Below are 18557 nucleotides of genomic sequence, written 5' to 3'. Positions count from 1 at the left end.
CCTGGGACGACTCCTGGTGGCCCACTGCTCTGGGCCCCCCACCCAAGCCCACGGACCACGCACGCAACCTGGGCTTCATCCTTGACTCCTCCCTCACGATGGCCAGGCAAGTTAACGCCGTTACCTCCTCCTGCTTCAACACACTCCGCGTGCTCCGTAAGATCTTCCGCTGGATCCCCACTGGAACCAGGAAAACGATTACCCAGGCCCTCGTCACCAGCCGTCTGGACTACGGGAACGCCCTCTACGCTGGGACCACCGCCAAACTACAGAAAAGACTCCAGCGCATCCAGAACGCCTCAGCACGACTCGTCTTGGACATCCCCCGACACAACCACATCTCCGCCCACCTGAGGGACCTGCACTGGCTCCCCGTCAGCAAGAGGATCACGTTCAGACTCCTCACCCACGCAAACAAGGCTCTCCACGACTTGGGCCCCGAATACCTCAACAACCGCCTCACGTTCTACACGCCAACCCGCCAGCTCCGCTCCGCCAGCCTCGCCCTCGCCACAGTCCCACGGATCCGCAGAACCACCACCGGAGGAAGAACCTTCACCTACCTGGCGGCCAAGACCTGGAACACCCTCCCCACCCACCTACGACTCACCCAGGACCATCTCTCCTTCAGGAAGCAACTCAAGACCTGTCTTTTCGAACAGTAGCAGCCTCCCCCCCCCCCCCCCCCCCCCAGCGCCTTGAGACCCTAGCGGGTGAGTAGCACGCTTTACAAATACTCTTGATTGATTGATTGATTAAATGATCTCTAGTCGAGTTGACAGAAGCGAGGGGACAGAGAATGTAAGCAATGTGACAGACGAGGCAGAACGGCTATAATGATATCTCAACGTTCCGGTCAATGATGTAGCAATGCTCTAAATTAAACAGGGGAGCGCCACAATAATGACGTTCGCTAGAATGTTGGAGCAGGTGGCTTATTCCAACCATTCTTTTTTCGCTGCAACTTCACTCTCCCAAATAAATCTAGCAAAATTCCAATAGTCTAAGACATCAAGCCCTTGCTACACTAACGGGTGTGCTGGCGCTTGTGGGGAGCTGCACGGTTTTGCGATGCCAAGAAGGGCTTTTGTGATGATAAGTAAACAGACGCAATCCTTTACGCGTACGCAAATTTGTGCCACGGGAGGGCCCGCACAAAAACTTAGCAAATGACCAAGAAGGCGTCCTTCATCCGCACCAGTCTAAGATCCGCTTGGGCCGTATACGTTTTTGGACCCGTGACCATAATGTTACTCTTGTTTTTAGTCTAAATAGCATTAGAAAGCCCCTTTCAACAGTCAATTTGGCACAGCGATAAATCATTGTGCATCACTAATTGTCTGGCAGAAGTCTAAGCTCTAAAGATAGCCCATACACAAGGGCCCAGATTTATGAAGCCCTTGCGTTGTCATTGCCTCATGCAAGACAGCGTTAGGCAACGCCAGGGCTTCACTAAGATTTACTAAGTCGCGGAAGGCCACCTTGCGTGGCATTGCATGGCTAAGTAAATCTAGAGCAGTGATGCTTAAAGTATGGCCGAGGAGCCGCAAGCAGCTCTCCTGACCTTTACATGTGGCTCCCTGGTGTACAGCAGCACCGGGCTACTGTTTACTTGACGGAGCACTAATAGTCCGAAAGATGGTAATTAAAGAGCTAAGCATTTATTTACAACTAAAGTAACTTATTAACTAAAGTAAAAGAAAAGAAGTGAAGGTGTCCTGCACCGATGAATTTAAGGAACATATTCTTTTTAAAGACATCTTGCAACAAACGTGAAAGAAATGTGACAGTCTCTAAAAAAAACGAAAAAACTTGCCTTCCTTCCATATGCAGAAACGTTTCACCTAAGTATATCAGTGCATTGAGAAGCATTCAATAAACATTCATGCTTCCTCCAACCCTGCAATGCAAATAGTGAACCAGGAGGTAAGTCAGTTGTTATGTTCATCGTCTGTGCGGCCTGGGTTGCTATTATACATGAACAACATCTGCCATCCTGCTGGCATGAATGCGACCCTTGGTCACATGACAGGCCAAACTTTTTGGCCCCCTGGAAAATGTCTGCGAGGCCTATTATCCCGAAAAACGCAAGGCAGCAGCAATTCTCTGCTTTGCGTTACTCTGAACCGAGAATGTGTTAAATGGGTGGAGAGTGGGGGGCAGATTTACGACTTATGGCGCATCTCTGCTAATCCGCAGATACACGCCAGAAGAGTTGCGACGCATCTGCCCACCCCTACGCCACCACTGATGCGCCAAATTTACAATGAGGCGCACTGTGGCGCGCGGATGGGCAGATGCGTGGCGAATCCCCGGCTCAAACGTTTTCATCCCACATGCACAAACCCCATCCATAGCCACCGTCATCAACTTAAAAACGAAATACAGAATTGACTCAATCATCTTTCTTAAACTATAATATGGAGCTAACCACTCAGTTTGTGTTGCCTTCCTCCAACTCTCCTGTAAGGGAGAGAGGAACGGTCATCAATAGCAAACAGCAGCTGCATAAATGCAACACTGTCCACTCGCTTCGCGCTCAGAAGGAAACACTTCAACTCTTCCTCGTGGTTAGCGAAGACCAGACACTTTCGAACACATTTCCTCAGTTAAGAACTATAGAAATGATCCCTGAAAGTATAGTCTTAACACAAACGACTGCTGCTCACACGGACAGAGAAAGTAAAACCCCTTTTTACGTACAGTAAGAAAAGGTTCGGCATCATTAACTCCAACAAAAACATATGGCTTTAAAACACCACAAAATAACAATCTAAAGGTGCACAGGTAGACGCTTTCTTCGCAATAACGCATTCTCAGTAGATCCTGGGTGACTCACTGCTTTAAAAATCTGCATAATCGAAATCAGCAACCAATCACATTCAGCCTGCCTTTTCTTTACACACACGGATTCCCTGCTCACTGTTCCCGAAACAGACAGAGGACTACAGTGTGAAAGTTCAAACAGGAAAGGTTTGATAACATTTGTTCAGGGTCCATTTGAAGAGTCCTCTTTGGGCGCATGTAATCGAACGTACTAAATTAAAGAGAAGACATCCTTTTCGAAAAAAAAACCTGTTGGATAAACAAGTGCAGGAAAGCTCAAACGTTTTCATCCCACATGCACAATCCCCATCTATAGCCACTGTCAGCAATTTCAAAACGAATTACAGAATTGACTCAATCAACTTTCTTACACTGCAATATGGAGCTAACCACTCAGTTTGTGTTTCTTTCCTCCAGCTCTCCTGCAAGGGAGAGAGGAACGGTCATCAATAGCAAACAGCAGCTGCATGAATGCAACACTGTCCACTCGTTTCGCGCTCAGAAAGAAACACTTCAACTCTTCCTCGTGGTTAGCGAAGACCAGACACTTTCCAACACATTTCCTCAGTTAAGCACTATAGAAATGATCCCTGAAAGTATAGTCTTAATACAAACGACTGCTGCTCACACGGACAGAGAAAGTAAAACCCCTTCTTACGTACAGTAAGAAAAGGTTTGGCATCATCAACTCCAACAAAAACATATGGCTGTATAACGCCACAAAATTACAATCTAAAGGTGCACAGGCAGACGCTTTCTTCACAATAAAGCATTCTCAGTAGACCCTGGGTGACTCACTGCTTTAAAAATCTGCATAATCGAAATCCGCAACCAATCACATTCAGCCTGCCTTTTCTTTACACACACGGGGCCTCATTTATAAAAAGTGACGCATCGCTGCGTGAAAACAGCGATGCGTCACTTTTCACTGCGTCCTCCTTGCGACACCAATGATGTGTCATATTTACAGTATGACGCATCATGTCGCAAGGAGTTACAGATACGTCAGTATTTCTGACGTATCTGTAAGCACAAAAGTCACGCATTGCTGGGGTGTGTCACAAAAGTGACGCAACTACAGCAATGCGTCCTTTCATATGGGGAAAACCCCATGTGAAAGGGATTGCGTCAGTCTTACGCCTGCTGTGAGGCAGGCGCAAGATTTTGACGCAACAGCGTCCTAAAAGTGACGCAGTGAAATCTCAAAGATTTCACTGCGTCACTATTACGAGGCTTTTTGCGGGGGAACGCCCCCTCTGCATACATTATACCTGACGCAGGTATACTGTAGCGCAGGGGTTTACAAAGTGACGCATCTGCTTAGATGCGTCACTTTGTAAATAGTGCGCAACAGGAGGCATGTTTTACGCCGCCGATGCGTCACAAAAAGTGACGCATCGGAAGCGCAAAACTGACGCAAGGCCTCATAAATGAGGCCCACGGATTCCTTGCTCACTGTTCCCGAAACAGACAGAGGACTAATGTGTTAAAGTTAAAGTTCAAACAGGTAAACAAAGCGTAGCCATATAGTTTTGTTTCGTGCTTGGGCTCACAGCAACAAACACATTTTTACTTATTGAAAAATTAAGAGAACCAGTTGGTAAACTCACAGCAAAGACAATCTAGCATTACTTCCACAGTTTTCTGCACTGCACTAAATGAGCACTATTACCATTTCAAGATGGCAATGCATAGTCAAACTGCGCGAAGAGTGGGACAGATTTACGAGAAAGTAACGCATCTGTGAAGATGTGTCACTTTCCCTGAGGCGCTTTGAGAAACCCTTGCGCCACTATGGATGCACCGTATTTACAATATGGCGCACCATGGCGCAAGGATTGACAGATGCGTCAAAAATTCTGACGCATCTGTTCACGCAAAAGTCGCGCATTGCTGGAGTTGTGTCGCAAGCACGACGCAACTCCAGCAATGCAGGGAGAGGCCTATCCTCATTGTGCTGCGTCACTCCTTAAGCCTGCTTCAAGCAGTAAGAATGTGACACAGTGGCATCCTAGAAGTGGCACAGTGAAATCTTGTAGATTTCACTGCGTCACTTCTAGGAGGCTTTTTTGAGTTGGAAAGCCCACCCTGCATACATTATACCTGACGCAGGTATAATGTGACGCAGGGCTTTACAACGTGCTGCATCTCCCTACATGCGTCACGTTGTAAATGGGCCGCATTTTTACGCTGCTGCTGAGTCACAAAACGTGACGCAACTGCGGCGCAAAAACAACACAGGAGCTTGTAATTCTGCCCCAGTTTGTTTTACTACAGATCAGACTGAATCACCAGAGCACTTATTCTGTCGAAGCAAAGCCGTACCCGAGCTCTTATTTCACATCATACTGTGCTAAAACTGTAGGAGGTCAAGGAACTATTCTTGTTCACTGCCTTGATTTTAATGTCCGAGCCAGGGATTTTTCTGGAAGCTTCATCCCAAAATATCTTTGCGAGATGTTCCACTTCCTATCTGATAGCGATTTACATGTTCAGAGGCAAAGTGCTATTTATTATTATTATTCTGAGTTTTGTATAGCGCCTGGTTACCTATTAGGCATCCCAGCGCTTATTTTGCACTCATTTTTGTTACTGCCGTGCTTTAAAAGAGGGAAAATTGGGAAAACTCGTCACAAAACTGCAGGTTCCACAAGACTGTGCAGGAAGACCGTTTTCAATCAGAATATTTGGTCCAGATTATGAACAGTCAATCTGCCGAAAGAGTCACACTGATTGCTAGTGCATGAGAAGCGACCAGGCAAGGTTGCAAGCGTGGAAACAAAAGGTGGAGAAACCAACTACCTTTACATTTTAAAATGTTGGACCACAGACCATATGTATGGCAATGTCTTTAGTCTCCCTGAACAAAGGAACTCTTCCCCAGTTCACATCTACGAGCCTAACAAGACGATGGCATTCGACCAGGGGTCAAGCGTCGTGAAAGACCTCCCGGAAAAACAATCAATAAGTATTTGTAGAGCACGCTAATCACCCCACTGGCTATCCAGTTGCTACGGAATATAACAGAAAGTTTTACTTTGAGATGAACCCTGAATGGCTGGCGGTCCAAGAAAGCGTTGACATGAACAACACCTCGTCTTAGCACCCGGTTACAACGTATGCAGCTTTTCCAGGCCCTACAAACCTTTAGGCATCTCTGCACTATCGAAGCATGCAAAATACGATTTATGTTTCCTGCACAGAGGATTTCGTTCACTGGGGAATCAGTACTTGTCAGGACAGTTTTGATCCTAATATTGATCAGAATAGGAACGGAAACTTTCAGTGTTTGTTTCCGTCTTCCAGTCCTTCCTCAAATAAACAAAGGAGCATCCATTTATAGCAGTTAGCTGTTCCACAAACGCAACTCTGTCCATTCCCTTCCTGTTCAGATCAGGAATTTTTTGCAACAACTTTGTGACACCTACAAACACTATTTCCAACTTCTTCCTTCATTACATATCAAGACGAAACTTTTTATAACGCTATGCCAATCTGTCCCAATGGCACAGGAGGACATCACAGCAGTATTCTTTCCCCCCACCTGGCTAAGCTCTCAGCAGATAAGATATTATCTTAAAACCTGCCGCTATGGTCTAAGCCGCTAACTAAAGCCTTGCTTCGCCATGCTAGGTTGAAATTGAAGGCAAGAGCAAAAATTAAGGAAGGGGGCCAGAAACTGTCCACATGGCCTCTTGCGGCAGGCTAGAAGGCTACCACAATTTAGGGTCACTTTCTTTTGTTTTTTTAATAATGCGATCCGTGGCTGGGAAGGACGTCAGGCTATGCCCAACCTTTACAAAGGCAAGATGAGGTGAAGTTTCGAGGCACTCACCTGGCATGCCGTCAGACTGCCAACTTCACCAATTCATGTTCTACCGCCAACCCAGCCACATCGTTTCCCTGGCTTTAGTGCACGTTGGCAATTCAAAAGGGTGTCTTCTGCGGTTCTACGCATTACAGCGTTTGAACTTTCAAGGCGCAGGTTTTTTTTTTTAAATACAGTTTACCACTAGCTGACATTCCCATTTTCTCAATAAAACTCTCAAGTTCCCAGCGTTCTAATATTGCATATATTGAATATGACAACACTATAGGGGCCTACAATTATCGCCTCCCCCGACTACATCCTCCTAGGAGACCTCAACTTCCACCGGGAGAATGACCAGGACAACAACACCACCGCCCTACTAGACAACCTCGCCAACCTCAGATTCAAGCAACTGGTCAACACCCCCACCCATTACGCCGGCCACACGCTCGACCCCGTCTTCTCCTCCAGCAACCACATCTCCTTCAGCCACACCACCGAGCTCCACTAGACCGACCACAGCTGCGTACACTTCAACTTCAGGAAAACAACGACCCACCACCGCCCTCAACAAACCCCCCGAAGATGCTGGAGCAAGATCACCACCGACCAACTCACCACCTCCTTGAGCCTAAACCCTCCCACCAACACCACGGACCCCAACGAAGGAGCCCGCAACCTCACACAGTGGATCACCGACTGCGCTGACACCCTTGCTCCACTGAAAAACCCTCCCAGCACCCAGCACCCTCAACAGCAAGAAAGCCGCGTGGTTCACCAACGATCTCAAAGACTCCAAGAAATCCTGACGTGACCTCGAGAAAGCCTGGCGCCACAACCAGTCAACGGATAACATGACAGCCCTCAAGAACGCCACCCGCAAATACCACCAGCTGATCGGCACCACCAAAAGGTCATCCTTCAGAGATCGACTGGACAACAACACCCACAACAGCAGGGAACTCTTCAACGTCGAGAAAGAGCTCTCCAACCCCAACGCCAGCAACAACGACATCACGCCTTCTCAAGACCTCTGCAACTCACTGGCCACCTTTTTTCACCGTAAGATCGTCGACATACACAACAGCTTCGGCGCTCAGAACTCGTACACCACCACCGAACCTACACCCCCCACCACCACCCTGTGCGCCTGGACTCAGGTCAGCATGGAAGATACCACCCACACGATGAACACCATCCACGCGGGCTCCCCAGCCGATCCATGCCCACACCACATCTTCAACAAAGCCGACTCCATCATCGCACCCAAACTTCGGGACATCATCAACAACTCCTTCATATCCGCCACCTTCCAGGAGAGCTGGAAGCACGCAGAGATCAGCGCCCTCCTGAAGAAACCCACCGCGGACCCCTCAGACCTCAAGAACTTCCGCCCCATCTCGCTCCTCCCCTTCCCTGCAAAAGTCATCGAGAAAACCGTCAACAAACAGCTGACAGCCTTCCTGGAGATGATCGGCTCCCTCGACCCATCGCAGTCAGGATTCCGAGCGAACCACAGCACCGAGACGGCCCTCATCGCGGCCACCGACGGCATCCGGACCCTGCTGGACAACGGAGAAACCGCCGCCCTCATCCTGCTCGACCTTTCGGCTGCGTTCGACGCGGTCTGCCGCCGCACCCTGACAACCCGCCTCCGCCACGCCGGGATCCAAGGAAAGGCCCTGGAATGGATCACCTCCTTCCTTTCCGACAGAACCCAAAGAGTCCGTCTCCCGCCCTTCCTCGTAGAAGCCACCAAGATCATCTGCAGCGTACCTCAAGACTCCTCGCTCAGCCCCACCCTCTTCAACGTCTACATGAGCCCCCTCGCAGCCATCGCACGCAAGCACCTCAACATCATCTCCTACGCCGACGATACCCAACTGATCCTCTCCCTCACCAACGACCCCACCTCCACCAGAGCCAGCTTCCAGGACGGAATGAAAGACATCGCAGACTGGATGAAGCTCAGCCGCCTGAAACTCAGCCGCCTGAAACTGAACTCAGACAAGACGGAAGTCCTCATCCTCAGCCCATCCATCTCCGCCTGGGACGACTCCTGGTGGCCCACTGCTCTGGGCCCCCCACCCAAGCCCACGGACCACGCACGCAACCTGGGCTTCATCCTTGACTCCTCCCTCACGATGGCCAGGCAAGTTAACGCCGTTACCTCCTCCTGCTTCAACACACTCCGCGTGCTCCGTAAGATCTTCCGCTGGATCCCCACTGGAACCAGGAAAACGATTACCCAGGCCCTCGTCACCAGCCGTCTGGACTACGGGAACGCCCTCTACGCTGGGACCACCGCCAAACTACAGAAAAGACTCCAGCGCATCCAGAACGCCTCAGCACGACTCGTCTTGGACATCCCCCGACACAACCACATCTCCGCCCACCTGAGGGACCTGCACTGGCTCCCCGTCAGCAAGAGGATCACGTTCAGACTCCTCACCCACGCAAACAAGGCTCTCCACGACTTGGGCCCCGAATACCTCAACAACCGCCTCACGTTCTACACGCCAACCCGCCAGCTCCGCTCCGCCAGCCTCGCCCTCGCCACAGTCCCACGGATCCGCAGAACCACCACCGGAGGAAGAACCTTCACCTACCTGGCGGCCAAGACCTGGAACACCCTCCCCACCCACCTACGACTCACCCAGGACCATCTCTCCTTCAGGAAGCAACTCAAGACCTGTCTTTTCGAACAGTAGCAGCCTCCCCCCCCCCCCCCCCCAGCGCCTTGAGACCCTAGCGGGTGAGTAGCACGCTTTACAAATACTCTTGATTGATTGATTGATTAAATGATCTCTAGTCGAGTTGACAGAAGCGAGGGGACAGAGAATGTAAGCAATGTGACAGACGAGGCAGAACGGCTATAATGATATCTCAACGTTCCGGTCAATGATGTAGCAATGCTCTAAATTAAACAGGGGAGCGCCACAATAATGACGTTCGCTAGAATGTTGGAGCAGGTGGCTTATTCCAACCATTCTTTTTTCGCTGCAACTTCACTCTCCCAAATAAATCTAGCAAAATTCCAATAGTCTAAGACATCAAGCCCTTGCTACACTAACGGGTGTGCTGGCGCTTGTGGGGAGCTGCACGGTTTTGCGATGCCAAGAAGGGCTTTTGTGATGATAAGTAAACAGACGCAATCCTTTACGCGTACGCAAATTTGTGCCACGGGAGGGCCCGCACAAAAACTTAGCAAATGACCAAGAAGGCGTCCTTCATCCGCACCAGTCTAAGATCCGCTTGGGCCGTATACGTTTTTGGACCCGTGACCATAATGTTACTCTTGTTTTTAGTCTAAATAGCATTAGAAAGCCCCTTTCAACAGTCAATTTGGCACAGCGATAAATCATTGTGCATCACTAATTGTCTGGCAGAAGTCTAAGCTCTAAAGATAGCCCATACACAAGGGCCCAGATTTATGAAGCCCTTGCGTTGTCATTGCCTCATGCAAGACAGCGTTAGGCAACGCCAGGGCTTCACTAAGATTTACTAAGTCGCGGAAGGCCACCTTGCGTGGCATTGCATGGCTAAGTAAATCTAGAGCAGTGATGCTTAAAGTATGGCCGAGGAGCCGCAAGCAGCTCTCCTGACCTTTACATGTGGCTCCCTGGTGTACAGCAGCACCGGGCTACTGTTTACTTGACGGAGCACTAATAGTCCGAAAGATGGTAATTAAAGAGCTAAGCATTTATTTACAACTAAAGTAACTTATTAACTAAAGTAAAAGAAAAGAAGTGAAGGTGTCCTGCACCGATGAATTTAAGGAACATATTCTTTTTAAAGACATCTTGCAACAAACGTGAAAGAAATGTGACAGTCTCTAAAAAAAACGAAAAAACTTGCCTTCCTTCCATATGCAGAAACGTTTCACCTAAGTATATCAGTGCATTGAGAAGCATTCAATAAACATTCATGCTTCCTCCAACCCTGCAATGCAAATAGTGAACCAGGAGGTAAGTCAGTTGTTATGTTCATCGTCTGTGCGGCCTGGGTTGCTATTATACATGAACAACATCTGCCATCCTGCTGGCATGAATGCGACCCTTGGTCACATGACAGGCCAAACTTTTTGGCCCCCTGGAAAATGTCTGCGAGGCCTATTATCCCGAAAAACGCAAGGCAGCAGCAATTCTCTGCTTTGCGTTACTCTGAACCGAGAATGTGTTAAATGGGTGGAGAGTGGGGGGCAGATTTACGACTTATGGCGCATCTCTGCTAATCCGCAGATACACGCCAGAAGAGTTGCGACGCATCTGCCCACCCCTACGCCACCACTGATGCGCCAAATTTACAATGAGGCGCACTGTGGCGCGCGGATGGGCAGATGCGTGGCGAATCCCCGGCTCAAACGTTTTCATCCCACATGCACAAACCCCATCCATAGCCACCGTCATCAACTTAAAAACGAAATACAGAATTGACTCAATCATCTTTCTTAAACTATAATATGGAGCTAACCACTCAGTTTGTGTTGCCTTCCTCCAACTCTCCTGTAAGGGAGAGAGGAACGGTCATCAATAGCAAACAGCAGCTGCATAAATGCAACACTGTCCACTCGCTTCGCGCTCAGAAGGAAACACGAAGAACAGACACTTTCGAACACATTTCCTCAGTTAAGAACTATAGAAATGATCCCTGAAAGTATAGTCTTAACACAAACGACTGCTGCTCACACGGACAGAGAAAGTAAAACCCCTTTTTACGTACAGTAAGAAAAGGTTCGGCATCATTAACTCCAACAAAAACATATGGCTTTAAAACACCACAAAATAACAATCTAAAGGTGCACAGGTAGAGGCTTTCTTCGCAATAACGCATTCTCAGTAGATCCTGGGTGACTCACTGCTTTAAAAATCTGCATAATCGAAATCAGCAACCAATCACATTCAGCCTGCCTTTTCTTTACACACACGGATTCCCTGCTCACTGTTCCCGAAACAGACAGAGGACTACAGTGTGAAAGTTCAAACAGGAAAGGTTTGATAACATTTGTTCAGGGTCCATTTGAAGAGTCCTCTTTGGGCGCATGTAATCGAACGTACTAAATTAAAGAGAAGACATCCTTTTCGAAAAAAAAACCTGTTGGATAAACAAGTGCAGGAAAGCTCAAACGTTTTCATCCCACATGCACAATCCCCATCTATAGCCACTGTCAGCAATTTCAAAACGAATTACAGAATTGACTCAATCAACTTTCTTACACTGCAATATGGAGCTAACCACTCAGTTTGTGTTTCTTTCCTCCAGCTCTCCTGCAAGGGAGAGAGGAACGGTCATCAATAGCAAACAGCAGCTGCATGAATGCAACACTGTCCACTCGTTTCGCGCTCAGAAAGAAACACTTCAACTCTTCCTCGTGGTTAGCGAAGACCAGACACTTTCCAACACATTTCCTCAGTTAAGCACTATAGAAATGATCCCTGAAAGTATAGTCTTAATACAAACGACTGCTGCTCACACGGACAGAGAAAGTAAAACCCCTTCTTACGTACAGTAAGAAAAGGTTTGGCATCATCAACTCCAACAAAAACATATGGCTGTATAACGCCACAAAATTACAATCTAAAGGTGCACAGGCAGACGCTTTCTTCACAATAAAGCATTCTCAGTAGACCCTGGGTGACTCACTGCTTTAAAAATCTGCATAATCGAAATCCGCAACCAATCACATTCAGCCTGCCTTTTCTTTACACACACGGGGCCTCATTTATAAAAAGTGACGCATCGCTGCGTGAAAACAGCGATGCGTCACTTTTCACTGCGTCCTCCTTGCGACACCAATGATGTGTCATATTTACAGTATGACGCATCATGTCGCAAGGAGTTACAGATACGTCAGTATTTCTGACGTATCTGTAAGCACAAAAGTCACGCATTGCTGGGGTGTGTCACAAAAGTGACGCAACTACAGCAATGCGTCCTTTCATATGGGGAAAACCCCATGTGAAAGGGATTGCGTCAGTCTTACGCCTGCTGTGAGGCAGGCGCAAGATTTTGACGCAACAGCGTCCTAAAAGTGACGCAGTGAAATCTCAAAGATTTCACTGCGTCACTATTACGAGGCTTTTTGCGGGGGAACGCCCCCTCTGCATACATTATACCTGACGCAGGTATACTGTAGCGCAGGGGTTTACAAAGTGACGCATCTGCTTAGATGCGTCACTTTGTAAATAGTGCGCAACAGGAGGCATGTTTTACGCCGCCGATGCGTCACAAAAAGTGACGCATCGGAAGCGCAAAACTGACGCAAGGCCTCATAAATGAGGCCCACGGATTCCTTGCTCACTGTTCCCGAAACAGACAGAGGACTAATGTGTTAAAGTTAAAGTTCAAACAGGTAAACAAAGCGTAGCCATATAGTTTTGTTTCGTGCTTGGGCTCACAGCAACAAACACATTTTTACTTATTGAAAAATTAAGAGAACCAGTTGGTAAACTCACAGCAAAGACAATCTAGCATTACTTCCACAGTTTTCTGCACTGCACTAAATGAGCACTATTACCATTTCAAGATGGCAATGCATAGTCAAACTGCGCGAAGAGTGGGACAGATTTACGAGAAAGTAACGCATCTGTGAAGATGTGTCACTTTCCCTGAGGCGCTTTGAGAAACCCTTGCGCCACTATGGATGCACCGTATTTACAATATGGCGCACCATGGCGCAAGGATTGACAGATGCGTCAAAAATTCTGACGCATCTGTTCACGCAAAAGTCGCGCATTGCTGGAGTTGTGTCGCAAGCACGACGCAACTCCAGCAATGCAGGGAGAGGCCTATCCTCATTGTGCTGCGTCACTCCTTAAGCCTGCTTCAAGCAGTAAGAATGTGACACAGTGGCATCCTAGAAGTGGCACAGTGAAATCTTGTAGATTTCACTGCGTCACTTCTAGGAGGCTTTTTTGAGTTGGAAAGCCCACCCTGCATACATTATACCTGACGCAGGTATAATGTGACGCAGGGCTTTACAACGTGCTGCATCTCCCTACATGCGTCACGTTGTAAATGGGCCGCATTTTTACGCTGCTGCTGAGTCACAAAACGTGACGCAACTGCGGCGCAAAAACAACACAGGAGCTTGTAATTCTGCCCCAGTTTGTTTTACTACAGATCAGACTGAATCACCAGAGCACTTATTCTGTCGAAGCAAAGCCGTACCCGAGCTCTTATTTCACATCATACTGTGCTAAAACTGTAGGAGGTCAAGGAACTATTCTTGTTCACTGCCTTGATTTTAATGTCCGAGCCAGGGATTTTTCTGGAAGCTTCATCCCAAAATATCTTTGCGAGATGTTCCACTTCCTATCTGATAGCGATTTACATGTTCAGAGGCAAAGTGCTATTTATTATTATTATTCTGAGTTTTGTATAGCGCCTGGTTACCTATTAGGCATCCCAGCGCTTATTTTGCACTCATTTTTGTTACTGCCGTGCTTTAAAAGAGGGAAAATTGGGAAAACTCGTCACAAAACTGCAGGTTCCACAAGACTGTGCAGGAAGACCGTTTTCAATCAGAATATTTGGTCCAGATTATGAACAGTCAATCTGCCGAAAGAGTCACACTGATTGCTAGTGCATGAGAAGCGACCAGGCAAGGTTGCAAGCGTGGAAACAAAAGGTGGAGAAACCAACTACCTTTACATTTTAAAATGTTGGACCACAGACCATATGTATGGCAATGTCTTTAGTCTCCCTGAACAAAGGAACTCTTCCCCAGTTCACATCTACGAGCCTAACAAGACGATGGCATTCGACCAGGGGTCAAGCGTCGTGAAAGACCTCCCGGAAAAACAATCAATAAGTATTTGTAGAGCACGCTAATCACCCCACTGGCTATCCAGTTGCTACGGAATATAACAGAAAGTTTTACTTTGAGATGAACCCTGAATGGCTGGCGGTCCAAGAAAGCGTTGACATGAACAACACCTCGTCTTAGCACCCGGTTACAACGTATGCAGCTTTTCCAGGCCCTACAAACCTTTAGGCATCTCTGCACTATCGAAGCATCCAAAATACGATTTATGTTTCCTGCACAGAGGATTTCGTTCACTGGGGAATCAGTACTTGTCAGGACAGTTTTGATCCTAATATTGATCAGAATAGGAACGGAAACTTTCAGTGTTTGTTTCCGTCTTCCAGTCCTTCCTCAAATGAACAAAGGAGCATCCATTTATAGCAGTTAGCTGTTCCACAAACGCAACTCTGTCCATTCCCTTCCTGTTCAGATCAGGAATTTTTTGCAACAACTTTGTGACACCTACAAACACTATTTCCAACTTCTTCCTTCATTACATATCAAGACGAAACTTTTTATAACGCTATGCCAATCTGTCCCAATGGCACAGGAGGACATCACAGCAGTATTCTTTACCCCCACCTGGCTAAGCTCTCAGCAGATAAGATATTATCTTAAAACCTGCCGCTATGGTCTAAGCCGCTAACTAAAGCCTTGCTTCGCCATGCTAGGTTGAAATTGAAGGCAAGAGCAAAAATTAAGGAAGGGGGCCAGAAACTGTCCACATGGCCTCTTGCGGCAGGCTAGAAGGCTACCACAATTAAGGGTCACTTTCTTTTGTTTTTTTAATAATGCGATCCGTGGCTGGGAAGGACGTCAGGCTATGCCCAACCTTTACAAAGGCAAGATGAGGTGAAGTTTCGAGGCACTCACCTGGCATGCCGTCAGACTGCCAACTTCACCAATTCATGTTCTACCGCCAACCCAGCCACATCGTTTCCCTGGCTTTAGTGCACGTTGGCAATTCAAAAGGGTGTCTTCTGCGGTTCTACGCATTACAGCGTTTGAACTTTCAAGGCGCAGGTTTTTTTTTTTAAATACAGTTTACCACTAGCTGACATTCCCATTTTCTCAATAAAACTCTCAAGTTCCCAGCGTTCTAATATTGCATATATTGAATATGACAACACTATAGGGGCCTACAATTATCGCCTCCCCCGACTACATCCTCCTAGGAGACCTCAACTTCCACCGGGAGAATGACCAGGACAACAACACCACCGCCCTACTAGACAACCTCGCCAACCTCAGATTCAAGCAACTGGTCAACACCCCCACCCATTACGCCGGCCACACGCTCGACCCCGTCTTCTCCTCCAGCAACCACATCTCCTTCAGCCACACCACCGAGCTCCACTAGACCGACCACAGCTGCGTACACTTCAACTTCAGGAAAACAACGACCCACCACCGCCCTCAACAAACCCCCCGAAGATGCTGGAGCAAGATCACCACCGACCAACTCACCACCTCCTTGAGCCTAAACCCTCCCACCAACACCACGGACCCCAACGAAGGAGCCCGCAACCTCACACAGTGGATCACCGACTGCGCTGACACCCTTGCTCCACTGAAAAACCCTCCCAGCACCCAGCACCCTCAACAGCAAGAAAGCCGCGTGGTTCACCAACGATCTCAAAGACTCCAAGAAATCCTGACGTGACCTCGAGAAAGCCTGGCGCCACAACCAGTCAACGGATAACATGACAGCCCTCAAGAACGCCACCCGCAAATACCACCAGCTGATCGGCACCACCAAAAGGTCATCCTTCAGAGATCGACTGGACAACAACACCCACAACAGCAGGGAACTCTTCAACGTCGAGAAAGAGCTCTCCAACCCCAACGCCAGCAACAACGACATCACGCCTTCTCAAGACCTCTGCAACTCACTGGCCACCTTTTTTCACCGTAAGATCGTCGACATACACGACAGCTTCGGCGCTCAGAACTCGTACACCACCACCGAACCTACACCCCCCACCACCACCCTGTGCGCCTGGACTCAGGTCAGCATGGAAGATACCACCCACACGATGAACACCATCCACGCGGGCTCCCCAGCCGATCCATGCCCACACCACATCTTCAACAAAGCCGACTCCATCATCGCACCCAAACTTCGGGACATCATCAACAACTCCTTCATATCCGCCACCTTCCAGGAGAGCTGGAAGCACGCAGAGATCAGCGCCCTCCTGAAGAAACCCACCGCGGACCCCTCAGACCTCAAGAACTTCCGCCCCATCTCGCTCCTCCCCTTCCCTGCAAAAGTCATCGAGAAAACCGTCAACAAACAGCTGACAGCCTTCCTGGAGATGATCGGCTCCCTCGACCCATCGCAGTCAGGATTCCGAGCGAACCACAGCACCGAGACGGCCCTCATCGCGGCCACCGACGGCATCCGGACCCTGCTGGACAACGGAGAAACCGCCGCCCTCATCCTGCTCGACCTTTCGGCTGCGTTCGACGCGGTCTGCCGCCGCACCCTGACAACCCGCCTCCGCCACGCCGGGATCCAAGGAAAGGCCCTGGAATGGATCACCTCCTTCCTTTCCGACAGAACCCAAAGAGTCCGTCTCCCGCCCTTCCTCGTAGAAGCCACCAAGATCATCTGCAGCGTACCTCAAGACTCCTCGCTCAGCCCCACCCTCTTCAACGTCTACATGAGCCCCCTCGCAGCCATCGCACGCAAGCACCTCAACATCATCTCCTACGCCGACGATACCCAACTGATCCTCTCCCTCACCAACGACCCCACCTCCACCAGAGCCAGCTTCCAGGACGGAATGAAAGACATCGCAGACTGGATGAAGCTCAGCCGCCTGAAACTCAGCCGCCTGAAACTGAACTCAGACAAGACGGAAGTCCTCATCCTCAGCCCATCCATCTCCGCCTGGGACGACTCCTGGTGGCCCACTGCTCTGGGCCCCCCACCCAAGCCCACGGACCACGCACGCAACCTGGGCTTCATCCTTGACTCCTCCCTCACGATGGCCAGGCAAGTTAACGCCGTTACCTCCTCCTGCTTCAACACACTCCGCGTGCTCCGTAAGATCTTCCGCTGGATCCCCACTGGAACCAGGAAAACGATTACCCAGGCCCTCGTCACCAGCCGTCTGGACTACGGGAACGCCCTCTACGCTGGGACCACCGCCAAACTACAGAAAAGACTCCAGCGCATCCAGAACGCCTCAGCACGACTCGTCTTGGACATCCCCCGACACAACCACATCTCCGCCCACCTGAGGGACCTGCACTGGCTCCCCGTCAGCAAGAGGATCACGTTCAGACTCCTCACCCACGCAAACAAGGCTCTCCACGACTTGGGCCCCGAATACCTCAACAACCGCCTCACGTTCTACACGCCAACCCGCCAGCTCCGCTCCGCCAGCCTCGCCCTCGCCACAGTCCCACGGATCCGCAGAACCACCACCGGAGGAAGAACCTTCACCTACCTGGCGGCCAAGACCTGGAACACCCTCCCCACCCACCTACGACTCACCCAGGACCATCTCTCCTTCAGGAAGCAACTCAAGACCTGTCTTTTCGAACAGTAGCAGCCTCCCCCCCCCCCCCCCCCCCCCAGCGCCTTGAGACCCTAGCGGGTGAGTAGCACGCTTTACAAATACTCTTGATTGATTGATTGATTAAATGATCTCTAGTCGAGTTGACAGAAGCGAGGGGACAGAGAATGTAAGCAATGTGACAGACGAGGCAGAACGGCTATAATGATATCTCAACGTTCCGGTCAATGATGTAGCAATGCTCTAAATTAAACAGGGGAGCGCCACAATAATGACGTTCGCTAGAATGTTGGAGCAGGTGGCTTATTCCAACCATTCTTTTTTCGCTGCAACTTCACTCTCCCAAATAAATCTAGCAAAATTCCAATAGTCTAAGACATCAAGCCCTTGCTACACTAACGGGTGTGCTGGCGCTTGTGGGGAGCTGCACGGTTTTGCGATGCCAAGAAGGGCTTTTGTGATGATAAGTAAACAGACGCAATCCTTTACGCGTACGCAAATTTGTGCCACGGGAGGGCCCGCACAAAAACTTAGCAAATGACCAAGAAGGCGTCCTTCATCCGCACCAGTCTAAGATCCGCTTGGG

At 49.2% G+C, this 18557-nt stretch overlaps 1 protein-coding gene, 3 non-coding genes and 1 pseudogene across 9 annotated transcripts in view; all 5 read right to left on the bottom strand.

Annotated features, from left to right (window-relative positions):
- Nucleotides 1-18557, bottom strand: part of TEX14 (testis expressed 14, intercellular bridge forming factor) — a 2253432-nt gene that overhangs the window by 1939778 nt on the left and 295097 nt on the right. The window lies entirely within an intron of this gene.
- LOC144825731 (small nucleolar RNA U3) lies at nt 2430-2647 on the bottom strand. Its single transcript, XR_013609528.1, has one exon. It is a non-coding gene; the product is annotated as a small nucleolar RNA U3 (small nucleolar RNA).
- LOC144825739 (small nucleolar RNA U3) lies at nt 3215-3432 on the bottom strand. The gene has a single exon (XR_013609535.1). It is a non-coding gene; the product is annotated as a small nucleolar RNA U3 (small nucleolar RNA).
- LOC144825750 (small nucleolar RNA U3) lies at nt 11114-11303 on the bottom strand (annotated as a pseudogene).
- On the bottom strand, nt 11871-12088 carry LOC144825738 (small nucleolar RNA U3). Its single transcript, XR_013609534.1, has one exon. It is a non-coding gene; the product is annotated as a small nucleolar RNA U3 (small nucleolar RNA).

Source organism: Lissotriton helveticus, chromosome 3_1 (genome assembly GCF_964261635.1).
Source record: "Lissotriton helveticus chromosome 3_1, aLisHel1.1, whole genome shotgun sequence".
NCBI classification, from domain to species: Eukaryota; Metazoa; Chordata; class Amphibia; order Caudata; family Salamandridae; genus Lissotriton; species Lissotriton helveticus.
This window is presented reverse-complemented; position numbering and strand designations above follow the sequence as displayed.